At 48.5% G+C, this 16,748-nt stretch overlaps 1 protein-coding gene across 2 annotated transcripts in view; it reads right to left on the bottom strand.

Moving 5' to 3' along the window:
* The window catches only part of ERFL (ETS repressor factor like), a 153,554-nt gene that overhangs the window by 72,778 nt on the left and 64,028 nt on the right, over nucleotides 1-16,748 (bottom strand). The window contains exon 1 of one of the 2 annotated variants that reach the window (XM_081922249.1): nucleotides 2,732-2,980. The exons of the other annotated variant lie outside the window; for it this stretch is intronic. The gene's annotated coding sequence lies outside the window, so the exon portion shown is untranslated. Of the gene's footprint in view, nucleotides 1-2,731; nucleotides 2,981-16,748 lie in introns of those variants that run through there. 2 annotated transcript variants of the gene reach the window in all.

Here is a 16,748-nt window from a genome sequence, read left to right as displayed (position 1 = left end):
ACACGTGTACGTGTGAGCCACCGCAGCCCTTATATTCATCCCCATGTTTGTCGGAACGGTTCCCCGCCACCGCCGCCGCCACCACCCCAGGGTCCAGCGAGTAGAGGAATGCTATTTTGTGTTTACTCGGAAGTAAAACCCTGCTGATTTCAAGCTGGTGTGTGCTTTAGGATTTGCAGCCCTAGATTGCAAGCTCTTTGGGACGGAGACCTCTCGCTCGCTGTCCCCTATTGCGCGAGGTAGGTTTTCTGCTACAGTATTGTTATTCGGAAACTGCGCCACATATCTCGCTACATCTAACCTTCCCTAAGAGATATTTCCGTTACACACACTCAAGAGCACATTTCAGGTGGGGACTAAGTTCGGGGTCTCCCCCCCCCCCCAGCGCTTGAGTCAAGCACCTCCCCTGCCAAGCACTGGAAATTCGCTTCTCCTCAGCCAGTGTTCAGTTTCTAAAACGAGAGGTCCGGGGTTCAAGACCCCTAACCTACTGAACTCCTTTTCTTCTGATACGTATTTGCTTAACGCGCAATCTCGAGATGGAAGAAGTTTGGCCAAGTTAAACTCAAGTCCTCCACATCCAGCCAACGCTCGCTTGCGTGATGGGGTTGAAGGTGGATAGTATCTGTGGAAGCCACATCACACACGCTTGGTAATGTGAAAGGTGGAGAAGCATTTCTCCTGAAGCTCAGGCGGCCGCCTCCTTCTCATACCATCCTGCCAGCCAACCTCATGACATTATTGGTAGGGAAAAAATAATCACAGCTGAAGGTGAGCCGCCCGTGATTTGCGGTGTTGGCGGCAGCCAGACTTGGCAATTTATAGGTCAGGCTTAAGGAACTAGTGGCTGAAAGGCAAGTGGGGTCATGATGATGACCCCAGAAACTTCGGTGTGATCTCAATGAGATCCCACCAGCCCAGCTGCTCGTCTCTGCTTTTCCGGGGCACCACTTCCCCAAATGCCCGGGTCCCTGAACTCCCTCCAGTTCCACACGCCTCTGGTTTCACCCCGCGCACAGCCCAATAATATGCATAGATGGAGTTTCGGGGGCCTATGCCCCACAGCCACACTTTTGGATCCATGGGGAAGGGTGAGGAAGAGCTTTCACTCCTGAGATCTTCAGATGCAACCTCTGCTCCAAAGGATGGAGTTCTACTCTTCCACCTTTTGCATAAGACGACGATTACTACTATTGTACTACTACTAATAATAATCTTGAGCAAAAGTATTGTTTCGCTCTTGGAACTTCGAGTTCCAAATTCCAGGACACCCACAACCTCCAAATACTACTTAGCATTTATACAGGGCGCTTGCAGCGCAAGTCTCTGCATGTTTACTCAGAAGGAAGCGCCTCTACACTCAAAGGGACTTGCTCCCAAATAAGTGTAAGCACACGATTGCAGCCTTAGGCTGTAAACTTATGCTGACGCACTTACCTGGGAGTAAATCCCACTGAATTCAATAGGGCTTTCTCCTGGAATACGATTGCCCCCTTAGGCGCTTAAAGTGTTTCGCATACGTTACCTCAGTGATCTTCACAACGGCCCTGTAAGGTAGGTAGTTCAGTGTTTATTACCTTGGATGGCGGGGGTGGAGTCTAAGAATGAGCGACTTACCCCTGGCCACTTAGTGCTCACACGGCAGTGGAGAAATTTGCACCTGGGACTTGCTGGTTTCCAACGCCTGGGGAACGCAGTTCCCTGTTATTATCACCCAATCTGCAGAATTTTGTTGTGTGTGTGAGAGAGAGGGATGTGTTGGGGGGGGGGTTGAGTTTCAGCAAGAACGGTTTGCCTAAGGCCATTCATTGACTTCGAGGCAGAGGTGGAATTGCAATCGGGCGGCTCACAGCTCAGTCTCTTAACCACTACATTGCACGGGCTGCACGGTCTCCTCTTTCCAAAGATTCCCTTTGGGGGTCTTCCTCCCTGCTCTCCTGCCCTCTTCCATTCCCTCCGGGCTGGGGGAGAGGGAGGTTCGGCCAGCCCTTCTCCCCCATCCTCCGCCAACCCCCCACCCCACCCCGGTCGGCCCAGCTGCCCCGAGGCTCCCGCTCCTGCCCTCCCAGAGGGGCGCGTGTTTGCCATGCCAGGCGCGTCCGCAGCCCGGCCGGCTCTCAGGCGCAGGGAGGCAGTTTAGCGCTGATGGATACACACACTTGTCTCTTAATCTCCGGAGCCTCTGATCAATACGCTATTTCCCTTTGTTGCCAGAAATTTCGATCCCCTGCCCTGGAATTAGGTTCCCTGCCTTAATCTAAACGGAAACCGGCTTCCAGTTAGCTGGGGAGCGAGGAAGGGAGGGTGGAGAGGGGAAAAGGGGAGGGTGAGTGAGCGAGAGGAGAATGGGAAAGGACAGGGAGAGAGAGAGAGAGAGAGAGAGAGAGAGAGAGGAAGAAGGGATGAGAGAAGAAGCAAGAAGGAGGGGAGGGTCGGAGCACGAAAGGGTGTGAGAAAGAAAAACGAGTTGGGAGAGGAATGATTGGGTGGAGGGTGTGTAAGTAGGGAAGGGATGAAAGAAGAAAGGAAGGAAGGGAAGGAGAGATGGATAGATGGACAGATACCACAGACCTCATTTCCTCCACTTTTAGAAGTGGGACCATAACTCCCTGTCATATAAAAGCCCCCCCCCCGCTCCCACCTCCCCATAGAAGCACCCACAATGGCTTAACTTCCCCCGCTCTCCTCAGACCACTTTCCCAAGAAACTTTCCCAAGAATTTGTTACTCACTGTTCTCTCCCGTCACCATTCAGGCAGTCTCCAAGTGGAAGTTCTTTGGGAGGTTGGCTTGGCTGCGAAGGGGCGCGCCGGGGAATTGAGGTGGTGAGGGGCTTGGGGGGGGTTGTTGTTTTTTGCCCGGGGTTGGGGAGGTTTGCTTCTTGAAAATGAAATCAGAATAGTTAGCTTTTTCTGGAGAGGGTGAATCAAGAGTTTTGGAGGGGGGGTTGGGGGGGGAAGAGACAAAAGTGTGTAGAGGAAGGAAGGAAGGAAGGAAGGAAGGAAGGAAGGAAGGAAGGAAGGAAGGAAGGAAGGAAGGAAGGAAGGAAGGAAGGAAGGAGAGAGAGAGAGAGAGAGAGAGAGAGAGAGAGAGAGAGAGAGAGAGAGAAGAGGAAAGGGAAGAAGATCGCCTTTTGGAAGAAGGGAAGGAGCCTGGCAGGGAGAGGAGAGACAAGACGGGGAAAGAAGAGAGAGAGAGAGAGAGAGAGAGAGAGAGAGAGAGAGAGAGAGAGAGAGAGAGAGAGAGAGCGATGTGGGATGAAGAGAAGGAATTGAAGAGACAGGAGGAGGTGAAGCCTCTATGTGTGTGACTGAGAAGCAGAGGAAGCCAAGGGATGAATCAGAAAGTGGCGAGGTGTGTCGGGAGAAGGGAGGAAGGAGGAAGGGAGAAATGGAGGGTGGCCGAGGGAAGGAAAGAAGGGAGCAGGCGGGCGAGAGGGAAGGTGGCTGTGCGATCGGGGAAACTGCGAAGAGTCTCGCTGGTGGTGTGTTGCTGCTGCTGCTGCTGCTGCTGCTGGTGTGTCTCTTACAAACGCGTCTTTCCCCGTCGATAGCAGGGGAGGGAGAGAGAGAGCCGAGGCAGAAGCGAGAGGGAAAATATATGTAGGCTACGCCAGTGCTTCGGATCGATGGAATATAATTTTCCTCAAACTCGGAAAATAAAGTTCATAGCTGATCAAATTTGAAAACAGATGTCGAATCGCGACTCTAAATAAGATTCGATCCTTCTGAATGGACTGTGGATAATATTTGGCCGGGCACTTGATGAAAATGACTGATTTCATTTAGACAGAGAGAGGGGCTGGGAGCCACCAACCTGTTTGCAGAAAATGGGATTTGTGTGTGTGCGTGTGTGTGCGTGTGTGTATCACCCCCCCTTTTCCAATTCTGACCCCCCTCTCCTCCTTTTCCCTCAAATTTTGATGGATGGCTTTAGGGACCTGAGCATGCGCCCCTTCCTCCAGAGGGTAGTTGTGTTAGAAAAGTCCCAGTTGAGACACAGGCAGATTTGTGTAGCCTTTTGTGGGCGTTTTACCCCCCCCCCCCAGGCCTCAGCACTTCCCTACACACCCCAGAATTGGGCGGCTGGGGGGTGGTTGAGGGGTCCTCTGTTTCCATCAAGAAATGGCACAGGCCTCTCTCCCCCCCCCCCCACGATATTTAAACACAGCGCTGTCAGTGACACCGATTCACCAAAGACCTTGGTGACAGAAAGTTCCCAAACGGTAGCAGAGCTGAAGCCTGACATCTGTATTAAATACCTAAGCTTTTCCGAAGCGATGCTGCATAAAAGTGTTCCTGGGCATGTGCAGAGTGCCTCCCCCCCACCAAACCACAGCTTGTTTCTTAAGTAGCAGGCCTTCCTGGCTTGGCTTTGAATCAGATTTCAACCCCCCCCCGCCTCTTTTTAATTTATTTTTTAAATAAATCAAGCCTCCTCTCTCTCTCCCCTTTAAGAGCCCAATCCCATGCCTGTTTACTCGGAAGTAAACCCCACTGGGTTCAATAGGGATGACTTCTTCAGGAAATGGAGCACGTGTCTGCAAACCTAGGCCCACCTAACCAGGGAGCAAAAGCCCCATGGAGCTCAATGGGATTGACCTCTGGGGCAGCGCTGCTGCAGAAGTTAGGATGGAGAAATTGGCCCAGTCCCTCTGCTCGCCTCCACGGCATGTGTGCAGGAAGCTCTTTCCAAGTGTCTCTTGGACACCCAGACCCAATATATTTAACCTCCCTCTTTTAAACTGGGAAGGTTCCCTCAGTGAGGCTGTGTGTGTGTGTGTGCACACGTTGTGGCACACGTCCCACATCAGCACCAACAAGCAGCAATACACACTCTCACAATACAAATAGTCCAGAGTAGTAGGTTCTCTCTCTCTCCTTTCCCCCCCTTCTCTTTTTTTTTGCACTCCCTGCTTGCAATAACAATTAAATATCGACCGCTTTCCCACTCCAGAGGGTGCTGGAGAAACTGCCAACTGCACCCAAGGTATTTTCTCTCGCGCTGTGCGCCATATATATATATATATATATATATATATATATATATATATATACACACATACACACACACACACACACACACACACACACACACACACACAAACACACACACCTCCTTTCCTTTTTTTAAAGACCTGGGCTTGGCTAAATTGGTGGGAATCTAAGGGAGGAAGGCTGAGGGGAAATTTATGTGCAAAAGCTTTCCAAGATAGCAAAGCAAGCGTCAAATGTGTGTGTGAGAGAGAGCGGGGTTGGGGAGGAGAAGAAGAAAATCCTTCGCAGGGGATAGAGAGGGTGGAGGAGAAACAAAAGAGTAACCGTCCCATAGGCAGAAGGTTCGAGTCTTTGGGTGAGGAAGGAGCCGTGAGGGGACCATAGAAGGGAAGGAAAGGAAGGAGGTGGCGGGAAAAGAAAGTCGAGAAAAGTCCAATTAAAGTCTAGTTAAGCCCTCAGAGCGCGTGGGCAGGCGCGAGCGCGGGAAAGTGAGTCTGCGCGCGAGGGAGAGGGAGAGCGCGCTAGGGAGGGAGGAGGGGTGGCTGGGAGGGGGTCGCGCGTGTGAGAGGGGAATTGCGCGGGAAAAGGGACGTGGCTGTGGAGCAATGTTCGTGTGTGTGTGTGTGAGAGAGAGGCGTGCATTAACGTCCGAGGGCACGCCGCCGTGTGAGAGAAACACGAACGGATGCGCGAGCGCCCGCCGCGCTAGTGTGAGAGAGTTTTGTGGCGATGCGCGTCGGAGAAAGCATAGGGACTGTTTTTCAGAGGCGTGTGTGGTACATAGCTGTCAACGTTTCCCCCTTTTTAAGGGAAATTCCCCTATTCCGAATAGGATTCCTCGCAAGAAAAGGGAAAAGTTGACAGCTATGGTGTGGTAGTATGAAGAGAGGACGCCGTGTGAGGAAAATTCGTCGGTGACAGGACACGTGTGTGTGTGCGTATTTGCGCGCGCACCAGAAGACATGTGTGTGTGTGTGTGTGTGTGAGAGAGAGAGAGAGAGAGAGAGAGAGAGAGAGAGAGAGAGAGAGAGAGAGAGAGAGAGAGGAACTGTTTAGAGAGGTTAGGAATAAGGAGAAGTCCCCGTCAGAGGGAGTGTGTGTGTGCCAGGGGGGAACGTCCGTGTGAGAGGAGTGTGTTAGAAGTGTGCCAGAGGCGGAGGGATGCCATATATGTGAGGGGGGGGAATTACACGTGTGTAAATAGGTGAGAGTGAGTGAAGAAGGCGTCCTGAGGGGAAAGGAGCGTGTTGGGGGAAGATACTGAAGCCAGCCGGGCTGGTGATGTGGGGGGGGGGGAGGCCTCTCGAAGGGCCGCGCTGCGCGTGCAAGAAGCCCAAGCTGTGGCGCCTGCCAGAGGAAAGGGCGGGAGGGTCGCGACCGGTGCGTAGCTGAGAAAGTATTGTGTGAGGGGAAACCGCGCGCGCGTGTAAGACGGGAGGCAATAAATATGTGCGGGGGCAAAGGACGTGTGAATGGAAGATCGCGCGCGCGCGCGCGCGCGCGCGTGTATAAGAGGGAGCCAGGGTGAAAATGTTTGAGGGCAGGTGGATAGGGAAGACTGCATAAGTTCTACCACTGTTGGTGTGTGTTGTGTAGGTACACACACTCAGCTAGGGTTTACACACACACACACACACACACACACAGAGAGAGAGAGAGAGAGAGAGAGGGAGAGAGAGAGAGTGTATGTTGGCTGATTCATAGGTTTTCTTTACCAAGCCACAAACCGCCTTAATAAACAAAAAAAGCCTTCTCTCTCTCTCTCTCTCTCCCTCTCTTACACACACACACACACACAACAGCTGAACTGGGGCGGTGGAGAAGGTTAGATGTGTGTGTGAGAAGCAACACCAACACACACCAACACACACCCACACCAACAATTCATTTTGGATCTGGGTTATTGTGCTGAAGTTCCCTGATTTGCGAGTGTGCAGGGGATGGTTTGTGTGTTTCAAGAAAGATCTTTCCTTCTCCAGGGCGATCTGTTTGGGGTGGGGGGTTCAGGAAGATCTCGCCCCCCCTTTCCACCCGGGGAGACTGCAGAGGGTGGTGGGGAACGGAGTCCGTGTGTGTGTTTTTGTATCTGTCTGGTCTCCTGGAATTATGAAAAATACCCACCATCGACACTGGACTTCAACTTCGATTAAGGCAGATAGGACATGACAGGCTCCGATCAATAGCAGGCCCGTCCTATAAAGTGTCAAGTAATGAATCAATTTCGACTAAATTTTCCATTTTTCAGGGGCCGTTCCGAGAGAGAAGAATATCCTCTTTTGTAAAGATATTATTATCGATTTCGGCGGCAATTTGACATCAGGGGTAGTTAATTCCACTCAGAATAAAATTGAAAACACTTGAGAGAGAAAAGAGAGAGAGAGAGAGAAGAGAGAGAGACAAAGGAAGAGAAGGCGGGAGGGAAGGGGGGATAACCATGGGGAGAAAGGAGGAAAGGAGAGAGAGAAAGGAGAGAAGTGGACATTGGGATGAGTGGCGAGATAGACAGGCAGAGTGGAGGAAAAGAAAGGAAGGAAGGATGAGAGGAATAAAAGATGCTGCATAACGTGGATGGATATGGATGGGCAGACCAGCTGAATTTGGGGGATAAGAGAAAAAAGAAAGAAAGAAGGAAGGAAGGAAGGAAGGAAGGAAGGAAGGAAGGAAGGAAGGAAGGAAGGAAGGAAAGACTCTGATGGGTTTGGTGAATACTATACAGTCTATACCTATAGGGTGGGCTGAAAGAAGGATGGAATGGTAGGATAGAAACACTGAATATCGGATGAATGAAAGGATGGACTACATGGGAAAAGAAGGGTAACAATGAAAGCAATTGATGAGATGATTCAGAGGGTGCTAAAAGCATAAGGGGTCAAGGGCTTTGGAATGGGAGAAAGTGTGTCAACAACTAGGACAGAGGAGCGGCAACTAGTAACGAGTATTTTTCTATTTCATTATTATTTATCAAATTTCTTACCCGCCCTTCACCATGAGGGCTCAGGGTGGTTTGCAACAATTTAAGAATACAGCACTGAAAACTTAAAAGAGATTATAATCAGGAGAATAGGGTGGGTCCTAAAAAAGAATAAAGCAGAATAAAGAGGTGTGTAGGGAGGTAATTCTGCGCTGTTACCAATATCTCCTGCCAACTCTGAAAGAGAGTCATCTCCCTCACAGATTCATCTCCAGAAGCCCTCCCCCAAAACATCTGGCAATGGCCCAGTTCTTGTTTCTTTTGTGACAGGAAGTGTATCCAAAGCTGGTGGAGGGGAATGGGTGGCCGCCTGTTGCTACTGGACTACAACTCCCATCAGCCCCAGCCAGTGTGGTCATTGGCCAGGGATTCTGGGAGTTGTAGTCCAGCAACATGGGGAAGGTGACAGGTTCCCCATCTCTGATCCAGAGGTGTTGACAAAGGCCACCAGAAACCAAGACAAGCATTTGGTGGTGGGAGCATTTGTGTGAATGCTCTTTCAGAACTCTACAGATGTTGGGATCCCTCTGAATGGTGCACTGAGAGATAAGAGGTAGTGAATTGACCACAGGTCTGCCATGCTTCAGAGCATGCAGGATCAGAGTTATTAGTCCCATCAACACCCCACTTTTGAAATCTGACTCCATCCAGAGACTTGGCCAAGCACCACCTATGGCAGGGCAGATGTGGGAGCAATGTTCCATGCCTACCCTATCCTGGAGGGGAGGAGGTTACTACCCCACACTTTTCCAAAGCCCAGCTCACCTTCTCCTTATTTCTCTCAATAAATTTCCTGCCTACCATTCCCTTTGCATGAAGAAAGGATGGGGAATCTGTGAACCTCCTCCAGTTATTGCTGAACCACAACTCCCAACAGCCTTGGCAAGCATGGCCAGTGATCAGGGAAGATGGGAACTGCAACATCTGGAGGGCCACTGTTTTCTCACCCCAGCATAAACACTGGATGAAATAAATGTGAGTGCTGTGTGTCTGTGTGTGTGTGCATGCCTCAGGCTAGAAAAGGAAGCAACAAGGGACTTAATTCAACAAGGGAGAATTCAACATTTCTCTTCAAGGACCCTTTGGGGGGAAACAGAAAGGAAGGCGGGAGTGTGAGAATGTTAAATCCAGCTGCATAGCAGAACTGTTTGTGGGCTGCCTCTGACTCTTCCTAAACAAGCATTAGTAGTACTCATGTTGGGAAAAGTTAACATGAAGTGGCACTCAAGAGTGTGGAGCAGAGGTGGCCTATGTTGTACCCTCCAGATCATCTCCTACCACCCCCAATATTCAGGGATGATGGGATTTGTAGTCCTGAACACCCGTAGGGCACCTTTTTGCCCCCCCCCCTTGGCATGAATGTGTGAGGCAGAGATTTATGCAGGAATTTGTGACGGATGGGATGTGTACATGGCCTTGATGGGTGAACACAGTTGATTTGGCACAATGTGTTGAAATGGAAAAGGATGAGATTCACAGAGTTTGTACACCACAATGTTCACCATGCTGTACCCCAGTGGGATGGGGTGGTAGAGCACACTGGTTATAAAGAGGTCTAGTAAACAGCATTTATCATGATGTGCTTCTGCCTGTTAAAAGTGATTTGTGCATAGAGTAAGATATATAGACAGATGGACAGATTTAAAAACAATAACACCTAACTATGCGCAAGAGTACATTTACACAGGACTTTGTTCTGTGCACAATACATAGGAGCTGCAAAAATGTGCATTTGTATAGAAAGTGTGTGGTATAAATGGGGAAATATGTGAGTGACTATAAGAGCCCATACATGAGAAATTGCGCACAGAATGGAATATGCATATGAACATGCAATGTTGTGGAAATATTGTGGTGGATGTGATTAATGGTATGAGTATATTTGTTATCAAAGCTCTGAGTGTGCGTTCAGGCGCTGATGTCTATCTGCCGGGTACTTACCTATCCCTACGAAGAACAGCTTGTGCAGGACGTAAGTGTAAGCACAGACACAACAAAGTCTGTTGCTACTGAATATCGCCTCTGGTCTTATATGAGAGAGAGAGAGAATACAAAGAGTGTGCGTGCAGGAGTGTGCACACACAGACAAGAGTGGGTTGTTGTCGTTTGGTGGCTTTGTCCATAGGGATCATTGTAAGAATTCTCTCTGGATCTACTCACAGCTAGCCAGGCGTGCAATAGGAAACCTCCCCATTTATCACAGGGACAAGTCATGCTACATAAGCTTTCCCCAGCCACAATGTGGGAGGAAGGCTATTTAACCCCACTGGGGGGGCATGATGCATCTGGTCACACACACACACACACACACACACACACACACACACACACGGTGTTCAAGAACAGAAACACATAGCTGCTAGGGCAACCCCTTGCTCACACAGCTATAGGGTTATGACTGCTGCTTGATGTTCTGCTCACCTTAAGGGTAGGAAATCCCACTTATACTATGACCATGCCCAACACTGGTGGAGAGGGCTATCAATGGCTACTGGCCACAGCTGGAGGCAGAACTTAGTTGGAAACTCTTCCAAACCCAGGAGGCCCCTAGAAGAAACTTTAGCCCACATCACTTAAAAAATCAGGTCTAGCAGATCCAATCTGAGACTCAAAATTGATTAATTTTGTTGTTGCATATATTTCAACAATCACAAGTGTTTTTTTTTTGAGTCGGTAGCACAGATGCTGTAAACAACCCCACTGAAAAGGATAAGAGTGGTTACCCCAGACTTCGTTGCTGGTCGTGAAGAGGTCCCCATAACAGTCCAAGCTTCAGGACCCCCAAAAGGTAGGTCCACCACATCTGACACCAGCACATCTTCTGCATACAGAAGGTGCCAAGTTCCACCTCTGGCATTCCCAGGAAGTACCGTATTTTTCGCTCTATAAGATGCACCAGACCACAAGACACACCTAGTTTTTGGAGGAGGAAAACAAGAAACAAAATATTCTGAATCTCAGAAGCCAGAACAGCAAGAGGGATTGCTGCGCAGCAAAAGCAGCGATCCCTCTTGCTGTTCTGGCTTCTGGGATAGCTGTGCAGCCTGCATTCGCTCCATAAGACGCACACACATTTGCCCTTACTTTTTAGGAGGGGAAAAGTGAGTCTTATAGAGCAAAAAATAGGGTACTGGAAAAGATTTTCCAGAACCTTGGAGAGCTGCTGCCAGTGTACTGTGGACACAATACTAAGTTGATGGAGCATCAGTCTGAATAAGGCAACTTCCAGTGTCTTTGGAAGGTCAGAGCAACCTCCAGCTTGAAGACCACTGAAGTAAAAGACATTGCTAACACCCTGAAGTTCTGTTTCCAGGGAGCTGTAGACATAATTCTCTATACATAGTTTTAGAAACAGCCCATTTTTTCCAGGCCTATCAGAATCCTGTTGGGTTGCCTTTTGGATATGATGTAGTTGCCAGGCTTAGCTGGTGAGAGAAATCACACTCCAAGCTGTGTATGCTCTGCAAACATTTTATACGTCAATTCTATGTCGAGGTAGCTCAAGTTCTGTGCAGAACAAAAACCAGGTTGCAAACTTCACAAATTGACAGAATGGACACGATTTTGCATGGTTTATTCAGATTTCACCACTCAATGGGAAGGGCAAAGCTATGCAGAGCACTGCGGCCTCGCTTCTTGGCCAGCACCAAGATAAAACTTCGACTGCTAGATTCATCAAGTATAGCTTGTACACTGCCAGGCCTATCTTTGCAGCCATGAGAACTAGAAACATGTTTTTTGTTTAAATGAATGGTGCAGTTTTCAGGAGGCTGAAATTTTCACAATCCCCTATTCTGCTTTTGAAGAGCAGGTTGCAACTACTTAGCCCAGAAAGTGCCTGCCCAGTGATGGCTGGCGCCTATTGAAGTTGGTAGGGTGGCAGGGGTGCCAGCTCTAGGGGGTGGAAGGGGCTTCGGCCCCCTCAATATTTGTGGGGAGGGGGCTGAGCTCCCCAAAAGTTGAGAGGGTTGCAATCCCCTGCTGCTGCTGGGAGAGCTCTCATGCACTGGGCAGGATGCATGGAGGGTCAAGATCACCCTCCCCACTCCCCAGCCCTCACCAGGTGAGTGCTGGTGTGCCAGGCGGCGGGGGGGGGATGCGTCACATGGCGCTGGGCCCCCTCATTGTGGTGGGCAAGTCGGTGCACGTGTAGGGTGGCGCACTAGGAGGCCGAAAGATACTAATGCTAGATTCATTGCTACTTTCCTTTTTACAGAATCCCACAAGGTGCAACACGGAGGAAGCAGAAAGCCTGGACTCGCCCACTGGACTGATCGTAAGTAGGCAAGCAGACAGGTGGGGGCTAGCTTTGGGCTGACTGAGGTTGGTGGGGCAGTGCCCCATTTCCCCTAAGGCAGGCTTCCTCAACCTTGGGCCTCCAGATGTTTTGAGACTACAGTTCCCATCATTCCTGGCCACAGGTCCTGCTAGCTAGGGATCATGGGAGTTATAGGCCAAAAAGATCTGGAGGCCCAAGGTTGAGGAAGCCTGCCCTAAGGGTCCAGCCTCCACTGACGCTGCCTATGTTTATCATGTTGTCATATATTCTAGGCACTGAGAACTTGTCTAGGGGGCTGAGCCCTAGCTCAAATTATGTCCCACCTTCATTCTTCCACACATGCACATAAGGAGGTGTGGAAAGCTTAATCTTGGTTCACCGGTTGGTTCCCAGAAAGAGAGGGAATACCAGTCTGCACCACAGGAAACTAGAAAGAAGAAAAAGGAAAAATATCAAAAACAAATGATAGTATTATTCGTATAGGTTCCCATTTCTTTCTGTGAATATGGGCTAAATGTCTTCCTCAGGTTGGACAGAACTGGCTAGATCATGTTGGAAAGAAAGGATATGAAGACCAGTGGCGAAGTGGAGCAGCAACTTGGTGTTTGTGTGAGAATAGTTCAAAGGCTTTTAAAGAGCAAGGGCAACAACATCGTCTGGCAGAGTAACTGGTGACGTTTCCTTGCTCTGACAAGTATCCTGAGGGTTTCAAGTTTTTACTGTTTGTGACAGATTAGAATAAAGGAAGACGGAAAATGAGTCAAGTACTGTAATAAAGAAGATGCCGGCTTCTTCTTTCCTTTGACGGGGTTCCTACTTTATACCAGCAACACTTATTTGCGAGATGGTTTGCATTTCTGATTAGAAGCAAAATTTCAGGTGGCTGAAGATCTTTTGCTAATGCTCAATGTGTTTAATCAGTTGAACCTATGCTGTCAAAAGTAAGCACTGAGTTCAATGGAGCTTATTTCCAGGCAACTGTGTAGGATTGCAATCATGCTACGTAAGTGATAAAGAATGATATCCTAATTCTGCCCCCCCCCAGCATGTTTCTGGACCATCACTGGGGACATGGCTATGAAGGCTGCAATTAGAAGCTCCTGCACATCAAAATTTACCACTACAACACTGATTGGAGTTTATATCTTCCAGGAAGGAACTCAATGGTTCCAAAATGAGTAGAGAGAAGTCGTTCAAGAGAATCCTTTTTTTGGGGGGGGGCATTGTGCATGGTTGGTGCCATCAAAGACATAACTCTTTTTACAGAGCAGTACTCATAAGCTCAAAGGTGCTTGCCTTGGTCAATCCTGTTGTACATTCAGGTCAGCCACAGAGTTTCCCCCCAAAATTGGAATCCACTTATTGTGACCACCTCACCCCCAGCTTCCTAATCAATACTTTAGATGTAATCAATTGCCAAAATCAAATTAGGTATAATCAATTTTTTTTTCAGCTAGACCGCTGGCCCATGTAAACTAGGTGTATCTGCTCTAACTTGAAACAGGTGTTCCAAGCTTTCGGGCAGAAATCTTTCTCATTCTTGCTAGCTGAGCTCCTTTAACCAGAAATGCAAGAACTTGAATATTGGAGACATTCCTCTATTTGCAATAGGTATCCTCTGGCACAGAGTGGTACTGTTAGGGTAGGAATTTAGGCAAGAAGTTCCAGAAGGGGGACCCCAAAGTCAGCAGAGCTGGCTTGCCACATTTTGAGGTATGCAGAGTAATACAAATTACCATATTGGGTTTGTGTGCCGTTGTTGCTGCTGCAAGACATAAATTCAGAGTTTAGAATTACCTAAGTTGACCATTGTGGGACGCGGGTGGCGCTGTGGGTTAAACCACAGAGCCTAGGACTTGCCGATCAGAAGGTCGGCAGTTTGAATCTCCACAGCGGGGTGAGCTCCCGTTGCTTGGTCCTGCCAACCTAGCAGTTTGAAAGCATGTCAAAGTGCAAGTAGATAAATAGGTACCACTCTGGTGGGAAGGTAAACGGTGTTTCTGTGCACTGCTCTGGTTTGCCAGAAGTGGCTTAGTCATGCTGGCCACATGACCCGGAAGCTGTACGCTGGCTCCCTCGGCCAATAAAGCGAGATGAGAGCAGCAACCCCAGAGTCGGCCACGACTATACCTAATGGTCAGAGGTCCCTTTACCTTTTAAGCTGACCATTGGCACAACAAAAGAGTTAGGAGGAAGCAACCTAAAGTCCGTTGTCCATAACCAGTCCACTTCTGACACCATTGTTGACACTGTGTGGCAGCTTAGCCATAAGTCAGATAGGAAAAGCTGTCATCACGCTGAATACAATCTAGAAGACGGAAGGGGATTTGTGGTGGCTCCAAATATTGTTTGACTACAACTCCCACCACCCCCAACCATTGGGACTGATGGGACCTGGAGCCCAACGACTGGAGAGCCACATGTCTCATTTACAGTGACTACCCCGAAAAGATATTCCAGATAACTTCAGTCGGGGGTGGGGAAAGGAAGGTCAAAGATATGAATATGAAGTGGTCATGAAAAGGCTTGGGGTCTCCCCAGGCACTTCTCACCACCCGGTAACACGTGTAAACAGAAACTGGTAAGAGTTCAGATATTTCAAGATACATGCACCAATGAAATAGGACGTTGCTGCCTGCCATCGTTTGGGCTGCAGGGTTCCAGGTGGTGTGAGTCCAGTAGAGATGGATGGAAGGACCTCTTTAAAATGTGCAGAGCATCCTCCAGCTCCGGCAATTCATGCCCTCCAGCCTCTGTCGAATTCCGCCTGTCTGCTAAGCAGGGTCTGGCAGGGTCGATGCTTGGGTGAAGAAGCTACAGCTGCTAAAGAGAGGTCTGGGTGGTTCACTGCATGAGGCTCTCGCATTAGAGTTAATACAGTTCCTCAAGGTCTCTTGGGTATTGCCTGGTTCTTAGAAAGGAGCAGAATGGGTAGCTCAGTAGGAAAAATGGATCGCTGCTGCCCTCCAAACTCCTCCTCCGCCCCATGGAGTCCAACCACCTGGATTCAGTTCTTAGGGTTAGCTTTTGTTTTTGTTTCGCAAGGGGAGTGGAGGAATAGTTTCTAGAGGTTAAAGCTGGAATGTGGGTAGCTAGTGAGAGGAAGAAGGATTTCTCGGCTGCAGGGGTATTTCTGAGTACATAAAGGTTTGGGGGTACAAGCTCACAGTACAGATTTGCTTAAATTTATTGAGGGCTTCTGGGCAAATTAAGAACGGTGGGTGACTGGCAATGTAATTTTTGCTAGGAGGATAGGGTCAGGAAAAAGAGGTGCCCAAATAAATTTTAAGGAACAAAGGCTGCTATTCTAAGCACACCTACACTGAGTTCTCTCAGTGTCTCATTTCTCTGATCTTAAATACAGCTTTGCCACATTTCTGCAGCATTTTTTAAAAAGGGAAAATCCTCAGGCAAATTTATCAGCACTTTAGTGCAAATTTGTCTTAATAAACGTGCCTGTATGTATGCATACTTTCGCAAAATGAATGTTCCTAATCTAATGTATTCTTTAATGTTATAGATGTGGATATATGCATTTTTATTCCCCATATATATGTATTTTTGTGGACATTACTAGGCTGGAGAAGTGTGAATTTCAAAGAAGGGCTGTGCTTCAGTTCACATATTGCTTCAGAAAGTGAGAGTTATGTAAGTTTGCCTTTATATATGAACTGAATGAAATTTTTCCCTCATCCCTACCTGGGAGCAACTCCTATTTAACTTGGTGGGACCTGTATGGCAAGGGTAGATAAAGAGGAACCTCCAAGCTTCCTAGACTGTCCTTCTTGTGCTGACATATTGGTCTTTCCTAGGGTTGCTGTCCTCATTTCCTATCTTACACTGGGAGTGGAGACATATTTGCATCCCTCTCCTGCTGAGGACAAAGAGCAAGGAGGCTCTTAGTATCTCCACCTTAATAAGCTAAAACTAGGATCTTGCCCCCCTTCATGGATCACTGCCTTGTGGTGAAGGGACTTGAATAACTCCAAGAAGCTGTGAGCTATGCCATGCAGGGCCACCCAAGACGGATAGGTCATAGCCGGGAGTTTAGACTAAATGTGATCCACCTGGAGAAGGAACTGGCAACCACTCCAGTATTTTGCCAAGAAAACTCCATGGACATAAAAAAGGAGAAGCTTTGAGAAGAAAGTGAGTTTCCAAGACATGCTCTGGTTTATGGTGTCAGAGAGAGTCGAACATGACTAAGACGACTAAACAACAACAACAGGATCTTGCCTATCAAATTTGTATTTCCTTTAATAAACTTAGTTTTCTTATTCTCCAAACTTTGGGTCTCAGTGTGATTATATTCTGGGTAAAGAGTGCTGAACAATGATGTTCAGTTTGGAAAACTCAGCAGTGGCCAGAAGATTGGAGAAGATCAGTCTACATCCCAATCCCAAAGAAGGGCAGTGCCAAAGAATGCTCCAACTACCGCACAATTGCACTCATTTCACATGCTAGCAAGATTATGCTTAAAATTTTACAAGGAAGGCTCAAGC

This window comes from Podarcis melisellensis (assembly GCF_964234715.1).
Source record: "Podarcis melisellensis genome assembly, chromosome: 8".
Lineage (NCBI taxonomy): Eukaryota > Metazoa > Chordata > Lepidosauria > Squamata > Lacertidae > Podarcis > Podarcis melisellensis.
This window is presented reverse-complemented; position numbering and strand designations above follow the sequence as displayed.